At 47.1% G+C, this 13445-nt stretch overlaps 1 protein-coding gene across 5 annotated transcripts in view; it reads right to left on the bottom strand.

Moving 5' to 3' along the window:
* Positions 1–13224, bottom strand: part of IL1RAP (interleukin 1 receptor accessory protein) — a 51852-nt gene extending 38628 nt beyond the window's left edge. For all 5 annotated transcript variants that reach the window (XR_009959314.1, XR_009959313.1, XM_062582993.1 and 2 more), the window contains exon 1: positions 13112–13224. The gene's annotated coding sequence lies outside the window, so the exon portion shown is untranslated. The remainder of the gene's footprint in view (positions 1–13111) is intronic.
* Positions 13225–13445: the final 221 nt, after the last annotated feature.

The raw sequence follows: 13445 nt of genomic DNA, 5'->3' as shown, positions 1-13445 counted from the left end.
AACATGGTGCCATAGGACTACGACCCACCTCAGGCTTGTCAGCAATGCAAAAGTTTTCTCAGCCTCTTCCAGCAATCTGCTGCTTTGTTTCGTGACACCAGAAAACATGATGCCATTTTGCCTGGGTGTGATGAAACTGCAGCAGTGCCTGATTAACATCTTACACAATTTCACACCACTGCTCTGAAACAGCAGCAGCCAAAGGAGCCAAAGGTCAGCATGGGAAAAACCCAATCTGCAATGGCTGTGTTCACCCAAAAAGGTCTTCACATCTTGTGTACAGGCAAATAAAACAAAAAGAAAATACTAAGGGGAACCCGGAACAAACTAGTAAGTAGATGCCAGTTCAGAAACCATACCACAGCTAGAATCCCAGATAACTAGGGCCGCTAGAACAAGGCTGGAAAGCTCAGAAACAGTCTCTGTGCTCCAGGAATGTTTCAGAAGACCAACATAATGTGAGTGTTCTTAAAGTCTCCATAAACTCACATTTTAATAATACAGACATTGGGGAAAATAAACCATTTCTGTCCTTGATAGAAATTTTTAAAGAAAAATTGAAATATTCATTTTGTTTCAAATCAGAAATGGTTTCAATTTGGTTCCTGAGCATTTTTCTCTTTAAACTTTCACCTCCTATTTACTGAGGAGCACATAATATGGTCATCCAAGAGAATCGTGTTCTCAAAAACTGAAGAGGTGGGAAGCCTTGCTTTTTTTAATAGATACTAGCAGGAAGTGGACTTAATGTCACAAAACCATGAATATTTTCACATAAAACATCTTTTATTAAAACATGCTTTCTAAAGAGATCTAGGTGAGGAATTGTTCACTTCCACCGTTAGCAATGTGTGTTCACTTCTACCTTTAGCAATGTGGACCCCACAAAGTCTTGTACATTTTCCAAACAATTTCGAGAACAGACACAGATGTCAAATAAGTAATGGAGAGTGCAACCGTCAAAGTAACTACTGTACTCTTATTCTCAAAGATATTGCACCAATTCTAAAGAACAATGCTGCATTTTTCAAGAAACTGCCTTTGTCCCTTCTAACCATGGGCACCTATAGAGATCTGACAGATTTTTTGCGTTTCACTGAGAAGTCACACTAGTATATGCAGAACAAAAGTGCCCTTCAAAACCTTGCCACTAAGTGCTCTGGCTGAAAGGGCATTTAAAATAACAGAACAATTTTGGAAAGAGGGAAAAAATAACATTGTTCAAAGGGCCAGTGCAGGTTTTGCATATTATTTTCTTCGCATAATTCTGCCCCAAGCTCCCCAGGACAAGCAAGCTTAGGACTTGTTTTCCACATAGACTTGGATCTGAAGGCACCCAGTCTTGGTCCTGTACACAATTTCTCACCAGAACCAGGAAGCACAAGGGCTTCCTTCTCCCTTCTCCAGCATTTGCCTGGAACAGGAAGGCTAGCAAACAAGAGGCAGGTAGCACAAGGAGTTAGCAAACTTCTGGGCTGACACTACCAGGCCTTCACAGCATGATTGAGCTAGTGAGGTCTACTCCCTCCATTTGCACTTGGCTTGGCCACAATGGGGACATGCTATAGAGTGGAGCTGATGCTCAGGAAAGCAGCACAGCTCCTCTCCTTTCATGTTACTGCATGCACTAAGCCTAAGAGTGCATCTGCACATAGACACATTGGAGAAGGCTGCTGGATGAGTTTGCTGGGTTTTCTCACAAGGAAAATACATGTACAGTCAATGCAAATTAAAAGAATCCAAAAAGCAGACAAAAGGCAGTCAGCAAAAGCAGCTGCAGAAAAGTAATGGAAAAACACTAATGTAAACTGGGAAAAGGCCCTTCAGCCCTCCAGGAAACACTCTTACTTTCAGTACGTGCAGGAGTCAGCCCTACAATGGCTGGAATTATTGTAGCATAAACCATTTTGATACCATTCATCTAGGATTTGCAATAGCTTCTCTTTGACCCGGCCTCTCTTCCGGAGGCAATCTGGGCACTGAACAGCAACGCTCTTTCTTACATATTCAGTGTTTCCTCCCATATCTCTCCCCAAAGCAAAACACTCTTGCAGTGAGTTTGCCTGTCCTATGGGAAGTCCTGAGCAACATAATGTTACACTGAAATCTCCCAAAGACACGGGTAGAAAGGCAGGCAATGGGTTTTGAAAGTCCAGTCTTTCCTTTCCAGAAGGTAGTAGCACATTCATTAACATTTTCCTTCCTAGGCTGCTTTTCAGAAGGGAACGGGGGAAGAAATCAGCAGCAATTTGATGATGAATACAGTGAACTGTTCAGTGCACCTCCCTGTGCGCCTGCACACTATGCCACACTCATCGTTTCAGATGCAGCACACTGACCAACAAAGGGCCCCAAATGCTGTCCTTAGAAAAGCATCTGCATCTCCCCTAAGGGCAGAGAGCCCAATTTGTTTTGGCAGCAACTCCATAACTGCCAGGCACATTTCAGCAGGAATCAGCCAGGGCTGAGATTTGGCCCTGAACCAAGGATACGGTGAGAATGGGAGTGTGACCCCAACAGCACAGCTGATGGTGAGATGCATCCAGCCTAAGAACCTGCAAGATTGCTGTTGAAGTCCTGCTTTTGCCGTAAGTTTTGTGTATTACCTTTGGCTGTGCCCACAGCTTCTCTCTGCCTCAGCCTTCCTGCCTGTGGGAATGGGGGTTGCTGCACTCACTAGGGTGCTGTGAGTATTACACTAAAGTAGGCTGTAAGCATTTTGTTCTGAAATGTTTCTACTCTAAAAGCAATTTATATCATCAAAACCAAAGGAAACATTTAGATTTTATCAAACTGAAACTCTTCTGTCAGCTACAAGTGATTGTTTCATGGTAAATATTATACACTTGCTTTTGCAGAGGAAAAAATAACGAAACTCGTGGGAGTGAGAGGGAAAACTACTCTGGTGAGAGGTCTCCTCCCATCACTAGCACAAAGTACCTTCTGTCTCCCAGGTCCTATGTGATGGTGGCAAGTCCTGGCCAAAGGAAGTGATGCCTTCCTACGCTTGAGACCAGTGGTGCTCACAGACAGCTAAAAGTCTTCATACTCAGCTCTGTTGGATACCCCAAATTTAGCATATGGATGCTCAGTCAGTAAAAGAAGGAACCAGCTGGATGAATAGGCCTAAACCTCCTCTACCCCAAATAGTAGACAGAGCTAGTGTTTAAGACAGCAGGACACACACTTATGAGATGCCTGGCCAGCCCCACGTGCTGTGCGAGCCAGGAGACAGTAACAGAGCGCCTGGGGCAGCCTCTGTGTCCACCTGCCACCACTGTGGCCTCTCCCTGGCCTTCTGTACCTCATGTATAGGCCAAGGACTCCAGTATGCTGGCAAGCTTGGTTGGCAAAAGTCTCAGGTCCTAGCAGAAAGATGTAAACATCAGAGCCACGCTTTCCTGCATCTCCTGGGAGTCCTAGGCGCCTCCTGCCAGTGACCTCACTTGGCTGCAGTGCATGGCAGCAGATCCAAAGGCAAGCTGGAGTTCACCACTCTGCTCAAAGCCAATCTGCCCACACTAAAGATGTCAGAGTGGGAGGAAGGAAGGATCTTGTTTCCTCCTTCTCATCATCCTAAAGCCCTGCTATCTGAGGACACCTGATCCTTTCTGTCATCTCAAGGCAGTTTTAAAGATATCATTTGAAGCAAAATGGAAAAAAAAACAATCAAGAAACATTTTTTTCCCCGATCTTTAATAATCGTTACACATGCCAATCTGAGGATGAACGCAAAGAACAGTTCATCACTTTAGGGGTCACACCATGAGGTGAGGAGAGAGGATGCTTTTTCTGCTTCAAAAAAGCAACATAAACTGCAGCAGCAACACCAGCCTTTGAAGAGCACCACGAGCTCCAGTGGGCAGAGTACTTGGCAGCCCAACCTGAAGTTCAGAGGCCTGGGGAAAAGTGGGAAGATATTTATTAACAGTGAGTTGTTTCTGGGAGCCTCTACAGTAACACAAGACTTGCCTCTGCCAGTACTGACCTGCTTGGGACACAGAGAAGATTGCTAGGCAGTTTATGATCCATTATTGGCATTAGATACCATCTTCTTGGCATGGCATCTTTTAGGATCAACAGATTTAAAACTAATAATCAGAATTAACTAGAAGGAACTATACCCCACAAAAGAAAAGAAAAAAATTGTGACCTAGACAGGTGGAGGGGCAGGGAGAAGTGTAGGTGGCTTGAAAATATGTCTAAAGAAAGTCAGGATCCCCTCCCTTTCTTTTCAGTTCTCACGGGGTCCTCTCATGGCTTAGCTACACAGAAATGCTACAGATCTTACACACAACTCTGCTGGAGCCTAGTATGCTGCTGATTATGCCCTGGCATCTCTTTAACAAACAGAGCACATTGCATTTCATACATTTAAAATAAACCATCTCAATAATCTGTCACCTCTCAGAAATATATGCATACCTGGACAGGACAAATAAACAGCTGTGACTATCACTGAGAGATCTGTGGAGTGGGCTGAAGAGGGGCAGGTTGAGCCACAGCTATGAAATAAAACAGCTCAGATCACAAATGCACATGCGCTGGCTACCTAATAGTTCAAAGACAAATCTACAAGGACACTTCAGCGCTGAAGCAAAAGATATCCATCCAGGATAGTCTGTTTTTCAAGTCTGAATAGCCAGGGAATGAAAAACTTCCAACAGAGCTTCAACAAGTGCTGAGACCTTCCATGAAGTAAGACACAATGCTTCTATTTTGGACAGCAATGTTATGGTGAAAGAAGAGCTCTGAGAAAGAGGCTATCACAAAATAAACTGACAAACTAACCTTTGCATAGAAATAAAGACATCTACAGCCAACGTGGCTCAAAGATCTAAGGAGACTTAAGGAATCCAGAGTGCGATTCCCCCCCCCACTGGAAGAGTGTGCATAGCTCTCATGGAGCAGCTGTAGACACCTGAGAACCAGCATTTAATTTACGCTCTCTTCCTTCAGACCATTTCCTTTCTAATGTCTTTTAAATGTAAGCATTGCCACTGCCTTCCCTGAAAGGTTTTTCTGCCATTCTTGTAGATACACCAGCATGTCCACACTGTGCAACACAGTACACAGCAGCAATCCCAAGCTAGCTCAGTCAAAGTCTCTAAATCCAAAGTACATAATACAGAGTCAAGCAGGCTTATCCGTTGGGCTTACTGGCTTTCACAGGACCACCGTGGGCCTCTTGGATCCCAGAGCGGATCTCCCAGGAAAGAGAGGCGTCTCCTCATAAGCGCTGCCCGGTAAAGCACATGCTGGAGAACAGTTGTGCCACTGCCCAGCACCCACCATCACAACAGCAGACGCATCCAGCTCTGCTGACCCCTCGCTGTGATGTATTCTCAGTTTCGAGAAATAGCCCGGGAGTTCCTTTTTGTAAGTGCCAGCCCTTACTGCCAGCTAGCTACCTGCTCTTTCATGCCCTCTCCTCTCCTCATACCCCCATGCTTGCAGCCTGATTCTCAGGCTGGCTGTTCTATATTCAGCACACACCACTGCCTGGACCTTTGGTGGCAGCTCTGTGCTGAGTACTGGCACCCCCACGGCATGCCAGCATCTTGCTGTTATCCCAACCTCTTCTCATTCTCATTCCCCCAGACAGAGAAGCAGCAGGCAAAAGGCCCCCGAGCAACACAGTGCTCTAAAGTGCAACATCACAGTGCTTCGCTTCCCTTTTCAAGTGCCTCTTTTACTGTGCCATTGCTACAAAGTCCCCATGCAGACTGCAATGTCTTCTGCTCTGCAGGCAGGTTTACCTAGGCTGCTGCTAGAGGGAAAGACCTGATCTCCAATTCTCCCTGCAGCATAAAGGATTTCATCAAGTGATTCCAGCTATCCTGGGATGAACAACATATTCAAGGATAAAAGAGAGTCAGTTGAGCCTTCCTGATTCAAATTTTGGCCACACACTGTTTCCACACCTGGCACTTCTATCAATCAGATTAATTTAAAAACATTTAGCCTTATGAGGAAAAGAAACAAAAATAAGATGTGAAGATGCTTCTCTTCTTCCCCAGCTTAAACAGGCTGCATTGCACGTGCGCTTTACACGTCAATCAAGAACAGAAATTAAAGCAACAGGAAAATGAACAGCAAAGGCACTGAAAACCCAGGAGTCACCTGCCTCCCCCAGCACAGAGCTCACTTACAAACCATTCTCCAGAGCTCCTTCTAGCTCACCCTGAGCCTCTCACTCTATGTGGGAGGACCCACTTGGTCCTCCCAGTGACAGCCAGGGCAACTTGCTTCTGCATTCTTGCCCCTTCCTGGACAACATAGGATAGTTGCACTCTGCAAAGGGGGATAGACAAACCCAGGTACAGAGAGAAACAAAGGAGGGAAAGAGAAACAGAATGAGACAATCATCTACGTGCATCATGTGCATCGCATTTGCTCCTGATGTGTCTAACATTTCCTTCTGCAAATATGAGGTTGCTCCATCACAGGGAACTTGCTCTGGCTCTGTTTACACTGACCCTACCAGAATAGCACTAAATTCAACCTTCAAACAACAGGATCCTGAATTTTCGAGGCCAGGAGCTTCCCAAGAGAAGGTCTGCTTTGTGACCCACAGCACCTCCATGACAGGAAGGCTGGGACAGAACTGCAGGCAACAGTATGCTGTGATTGTCATCAATATTAATTATTTGGGGAGAATATGATTGATCTCACGAGGGCAATGAATTCATTTCTCAGCTGAATGACAAACAAAAGGCAATATATTCACTGCTGACATTTCCAAAGGCTACAAGGAGCAGGGACAGGAGAAAAGATCTCTTTGTGTTAAAACCCTGATGCAAAGGGCCAAAAATCTGAACAGTCTCAAAATTTTTCATTTGGGAGTCTTTTTTTTTTTACTATTAGGAAGCAGGTGCTTTAATATTCTTAAATCTGTTCCAGCCAGACCCTAGCCCTGAGCCAGTTCATCTCCTTGCAGGAAGAGAAGTGATCAGCCACTGAGCATCTTTGGAAAGTTGGACTGAGCTCCCTTCTCACTTTTGACACTTCTTGTCAAGGTCACTGCAGCTGGCTAACAAGGAGAAAAAGCTTCTTAGAAAGGGGAAAATCCTACCTTCTTGGGTAGCCCCAGCTTGGGGCTATTCAGCAAGGCTGAAATGGCAGGGACACTTGCAGGAGGGTGATGCACCACTGCCAAGATGCATCTCCTCAGTGCAGGGGAAGAGGAAGACTCGATAGGCCTGGAGAAAGGCACTGCCCTTCTCTTTAGCCTCAGATTAGGGGTGTCTGCATGTGTGCTGCTTTCCAAGGAGCCAGAGCTGAAGAGAGGCTCCTTCAAGCCCACACAGCAGCTCTAGAGAGAACAAGGAAGATGGATAAATATAAAATGCATTGCAGCCTATTTTAGCAGGAGGACAGACAACACAATCTGTGAGACCATCACTCCAGTGGGATCTGCATTTTGTCTCTTAGTCATACCAAGACAACATCAGCCCCAGCTGGATGAACTGTAACTGGCACAGTTTGCGAGAGCAACACTGATCGGGATGCAGCAGGGTATCTGCACCCATTCAAAACAAGTGGGTGCCCTACAAGCCCTTCAGAGCTTGCCAACGCAATCGTATTAGGCAGCAGCACATACATCTTCCTCCCACTATCCAGTTCCCTTATAAACAAGGAAGGACTGGAAGATGTTTGTGCTTGAAGGGGGAGGGGGAGGCAGCTATTTCTCAAGAGAACAAATCCAATTATTTGTATTAGAGTGAATTTGTATAGCCCTTTCTTTCAGAATAAGCATTTTCTGCAGATCTCGGAGCTTTAAATCAATAAGTCACTGATAAATTTATGTGGGTGGAGGACTGGATGTTACTGTGGTGGGATGGAGGTGGGATTGTTTTACTTTTGGATTTTTGTGAAGTTTGCTTTTTGCAATAGGGCTTATTTGGAAAATAAATAACTTGAATTTTGGACCGCTGCCTCTGCCATTTACTATGCTCTCATAAGTATCTAAGGTTGAAGATTTTTAAACAGTCTGCTACGACGGTACTGATAGGAGTTTTTGACTGATCTACATGAAACTTACAGCGGCACCAAGCACCAACTGCAGTGTTTGAAAAATTGTAGCGAGTCCCCGATAACCAGGAATCAGACAGCCTCTTAAACTGAACACATTAGGAGAGGCTTCCGAAATCTGTGTCTCCGTTTCCCTAGCCACATTTAGAATAACCTCTCCCCACCTCACACCAGAGCTGTGTGTCTTAATATCTCTAAAGTGCTTAGAGATGCTGAGACAAAAGATAACATACGAGTGCAAAGTATAAATCAATTCCCTGAGCTCAGCAGTCACTCCAACTGATGGGGATAAATGTACCACATATCTGCCACTGAAAACTTGGGTTCTGAGCCTGTCTTAAATAGCAACTACTTAAGCAGCAGCTCTCTTGGAAGAAGTCATCTTAGGGTTGGTTGGTTTGGGCAAAAGGAGCCCCTGCAGACAGGAAACACAGAAATGCAATGTACTGCTATGAAAAATAGATGTTTCTTCCAGAATAAGGACTCTAACCTGCTCTGATAGCATTTGGTGGCAAGATTTGATTTCAGTAAGAATATGACGGAGCTGTTCAGGTTTATTAACTAGCATGTTAAGAACTCAGCCAAATATAATCTGAAAAGCTATTTCCATCTCTGTTTGTTTTCTAAATGAATAAAAATCCGGTTTAAATATTGCAAGGAAAACTTTAAATCGAGCAAGAGAAGTTTTGGCTTCCTTCCGAATAGACGGCAATTCCCCAAAACACTACTGCAGATCTAACAGATGGGAATGATTTTTCACTCTTTAAAAATCTAATTCCATTGCACTGAGATTAACTGTAATTAGCTTATTATTTACACACAGGACAAAAGGTAAAATGATAAAGAAAAACAACTACAAGAAGAAATAATGGGCAGAAAAAGGCAGAAACAGGCTAACACTCACTCTGAGAAGAATATTTCATACCTTTCTCACCAAGCAACATAATTGTTATAAATTCATAGTTAAACACAGTTCCACAGCATCTTGTCAGCACTAAGGATAAACATTTAGGTCACAGTTTTGAAGATCTTACATACAAGTTGACTGAATGTATAAGAATCATCCCTTTGAATATCATGAAAATATCACATCTCTGCAAGTGGACAGGATCAGGCCTAAGAGAGAAGATGTTTTATTTCAGTAATGCAGGAGATTAAGCAAAACCGCAAAAGAAACAAATTGCAGCTTTTCTGTTAAAGAGACAGAAAGGTATTAAAAACTTACTTTTTAAAGTCTTTTTCCAGCTCTGATAAGACCTCAGCTTAGTAGAGCTGAAGAGGCTTCTAAAGCATTTGTGATTCACGTTGTCTCTTTGCCTTTCAGTCGCACAACAAAACTGTCCAAGGAGTTTCATGTCAAACTAATTACCGGTCTTTTACTGTGCTATTTCTAAACTATGAGAATTGTGAGATTAGCCTTTCTCTTTGTGAAAACACTGTGAGGAGAAAGAAATCCTAAATAGTACCCAAAATAAGAAGCTGTTTCGTTCCAGCTTAGCAGCAACCAAATCACGGCTGCACCTTCCACTGACGGCAGCAGCTCAGAACAAAGCGGTTACAAACCACGCAGAGAAAGAAACCCGCCGGCACCTTGGCCTTGGAGCTGCAGGCAGACTCCAGAGCTGGTGGGCAGCAGCAGGTCACTTCTGGGCAGCTTTGTTCTCCTTCTGCCCCTGCATCTGGCCCATCTTTTAGACCTGCAGGAGCATCTGCTCGCATCCACCAGGTATAAAGATGCTATCAACTGGCTGCTTCTGCCAGGCAGAATAGAGGACCAAGCTCCCGGCTCTGCTTACGGCGGCAATGAAGTCCGTGAGCTGTGTGAGGAGACAGGTAGAGGAGGAAGGAGGAGAGTGGGCAGTGTCTGAACTATGAGCTCCCATGTGGAAAGTGTTTCAGTTCCCAGATAACGTGGTGCTGTTCACAGATTTCAGCTTATATAGGCTTTTCCATACATCTATTTTTATTCTCAAAAGTACTCCTTGTCACTCCATGATAAAAAGCAAGACTGGACAGCATGGCTGAAGCTGCTGACAGGCATCTGAACGCCTTCACACGCTGGTTATAATCTTCCTAACTGTCCACCTTGCTAAAGCAAACTGTGCCCTGAAAGCCAAGCTGGGGTATCTTCTCTCTCATGCTGCCAGCTGCTAGGGTCTCTACAGCAAGTTTTTACAACCCAGAGTCTTGCTACAATGAGAGGACATTTGACAACAGTTTTGTGGAACTTGGGAGAGATGGGGAGGAGGAAAGGAGATTATCTGCTTGCCAAAACAACCAACATAAAACTCCAGAACATAACAATAAAAGAGAAGGAATAAAGAACATGTTTTGCCTCTTAATCTGAAGTAGCAAAGTGCTTCTCCTCTGATGCTGGCATGTGGCATATGCAGGTCATGAAGGAATAAAGCTGGGACAAGCTTTCTCTCCCCCTCCTCCTTCCTATATGCATATTTCAGAGGATAAAATTACAGCACCAGGGCCAGCAAGGAGGCATTCTTCATTCCTGTGCCTTTCCAGGCACCACTCAACTTCCCATCACATTGCAGTCCCAACCCCCTGAAGTCTCACTGACTCATAGTTCCTTCCAGGCACCTAAAAGTTGGGCTACCCTGATGCCTGACCCTGGACAGGAGCCTGTTTAAGTCCAGCCTTGCGCAGCACCCACCCTCTTTGCACACTAACAAATGCTCAGACGGAGCACTTGTCTGTGAGCACCTGCAGAGAACCCCAGAGGTCTGTGAGAAGGGATCCCAGAGTAGTTCAGTCCGACAGCATGGGTGCAGGTTTTCCTTCATAGACTCTAGAGACACTGGGCATGGGCAGACTCAAGCATGCGTAGCTCATCCTACACAGTATGTTGATGCTTTGCACTCAAACTCCATCCAGAGACACAAGAAGAAGGTCACAGGGCTGCATGTGTATAAACCTGCTCTCTGCCTTGTGCAGAGGTATTTCTTTACCAGTTTAACCTCTCATCCCACAGCTGCCTGCTTCATCTCCATGCAGCAGCTCCCACGTTCCCAGTTCCATGTCTTCAGATCATTTCAATGCCCTGCAAGCTTCCACCACCTCAAGTCTCTCTTCATGGCTTTAGTCTTTGAGTCCCCCATTATCCTACCTTCTTACTCTTGCAGGATTGGAGCAAATGCTGTTATGGAAAAGGCATTCCCACTGGCAGAAACAACGCTGTATCTATTTTCAAATAAGGAGAGTATCTCTGTCATAAAGATTAATTCTTTCAGCTTGCCCTTCCCTGCTCACCAGAGCCAGGTAGGATACACAGGCAGAAAAGCAGGACTGCCCCCAGCACTGAGCCCTTCCACCAGAGACCCCCTGGGTTGGAGTGATGCTCTCCTCACGCGTACAGGAGAAGCATTTCCTGCAAGAAACACAATACAAGTAAATCTTCAGGAGCTGCCAGAAGCAACCTGTTATAAATGGCCCTCTACGTTATGAGATATGGACTCTCTACAACATAGCTAATAAATAATATCCCGTGATCCTTCTGTGTATGGAAGTGTAAGTTCAGTGACAGTTCTGCTTACCCAAGAGGGGCCAAAGTTAAAAATGGAGTGTCAGGAAAATACTACTTTTTAATTAAATTGCAAATATTTTGTAAAAAAGATAAGGAGCTTGCTCCAATCTCCCACATCCAGAAATAAAAAGCCCTTCCTAAGACAACAAAACTGAAAACATGAAACAAAGGCCATCATTTAACAAGAAAAGAAGATTTGTAAAAGAAAATAGAATTTTATCCAAGTATTATAACCAGCTATTCACCAAGCAGAGGCTAGGATGAGTGTGCTCTCTGGTTTGCAGTAACATCCCAGGACCCTGAGATCAGGATCCCATTGTGCCAGGCACTGTACAAAGCCATGGAGAAACCTACCTAGGCTGACAAACAGGCACAGTCACCATAACCAAGGGAAGTGAGAGTGGTACAGAAAAGGGCCACCTGAAGAACTGGAGCTCTGATGGTCTCTATTTTCCTCTTCCTTTTTAGGAAGCATTGCCATCAGCCAGTTTCCACCCAGACACCCCCACAAAATGCTTTGCATAAGGGGGCAGCTGATCCCAGCAAACACACGGCAAAAAGCATCCTGCTGCCAGCATCTAATCACTTTCAGATTGTTTTCTCAGATGTGCCTTTTCCACCTTATTTTCCTGCTGTGGCTTAAATCTGACCCCCTTCCTCTCTCCCCTTCATTTCAAAGATCCGTTTGACAGGCGAAGGGGACAGGTATCACAGGCTCACACATTTGAAATGCAGATGAAAATTAAAGTTGCATCCATCAGCGCCTGTAGTGATCTACCTAGAGAGGCACATGCCCAAATTTCCCTGCTCCAAAGGAGGGAATTTAAGCAAACCACTCTGCATTTAATTTAACGGAGCTGCAGAAGCAGCTGAGCTACGCACTGGTGGTCCCACAGGTCGCGTTCAGAGCCCACACGTCCTCCGTGGGGGGACGACAGTGCCCAGCGCAGAAGCCCCCCACGTCCCCCCCAGCTAAGGCGGCCTCACACCGCCGGTCCCGCGTCCCGCCGGGCCGCCCCGGGGACGGGGGCAGCCGGAGCCCACGGACACGGCAAGCACCACGGGACGGCCCCACCGAGGGTGCCGAAGCGAGCCGCCATGGGCACCTCCGACCCCCCTCCAGCACCTTCTCTTCCCCTCAAGCCCCCCTCCAGCTTCCCCCCCGCCCCCGCCGTGCGTGGTGCCCGTCCCCGCGCGCAGGGTACGGCACAGCGCTTCTGCCTTACCCCGGCTGCCGGCAGCGGCCAGGCGCGGCGGGACGCGGGCAGCGCTTGCGAAGCGCCTTCTCCGGGCAAAAGTTTCCCGGGGAGCGCGGGGAAGTTCCCAGCCGAACCGAACCGAGCCGCGCCGCGCTGGGCCGGGCCGGGCCCCGCCGGCGCCCTGCGGCCCGGCACCTCCGGCCGGCGGCGGCGCGCGGCGGGGCTGCGCTTCCCGCAGCCCGCCCCGCGCGCACGCACCGCCCGCGCCCACGCACCGCGAAAACACGCGCGCAACACTCCCCCTCCGCTCCCCCACGCGCGAGCGCGCGGTGCGGCTCACCTGGGCGCGCGGCAGGGCGTGCGCAGCCACGTCCCGCGCGCCGCGCTCCCCTCTTCTTCTTCTTCCTCCTCCTCCTCCTCCTCCTCCTGCTGCTGCTCCTGCTCCTGGGGCCGCCTCGGCCCCCGCGCCGCCCCGCCCCCCGCCGGGCCGGGCCCGCTATGCAAATCAGGAGGATTTCCCCATTTCCACACACCCCCCCGGGTCCTCTCCAGATGTGCCAGGCAGGGGCGCGCGCGCCAGCTGTGCCGCCCCCAGCTGCGCCGCCCCTGCCCAGATGTGCAGCGAGGGGCGGGGGCGGCTCTCCCCTCTCCCGCGCTATTCCAGCTGTCGAGCG

Source organism: Rhea pennata, chromosome 9, assembly GCF_028389875.1.
Source record: "Rhea pennata isolate bPtePen1 chromosome 9, bPtePen1.pri, whole genome shotgun sequence".
NCBI lineage: Eukaryota > Metazoa > Chordata > Aves > Rheiformes > Rheidae > Rhea > Rhea pennata.
The sequence above is the reverse complement of the archived record's forward strand: the minus strand, read 5'-3'. Positions and strand labels throughout refer to the sequence as shown.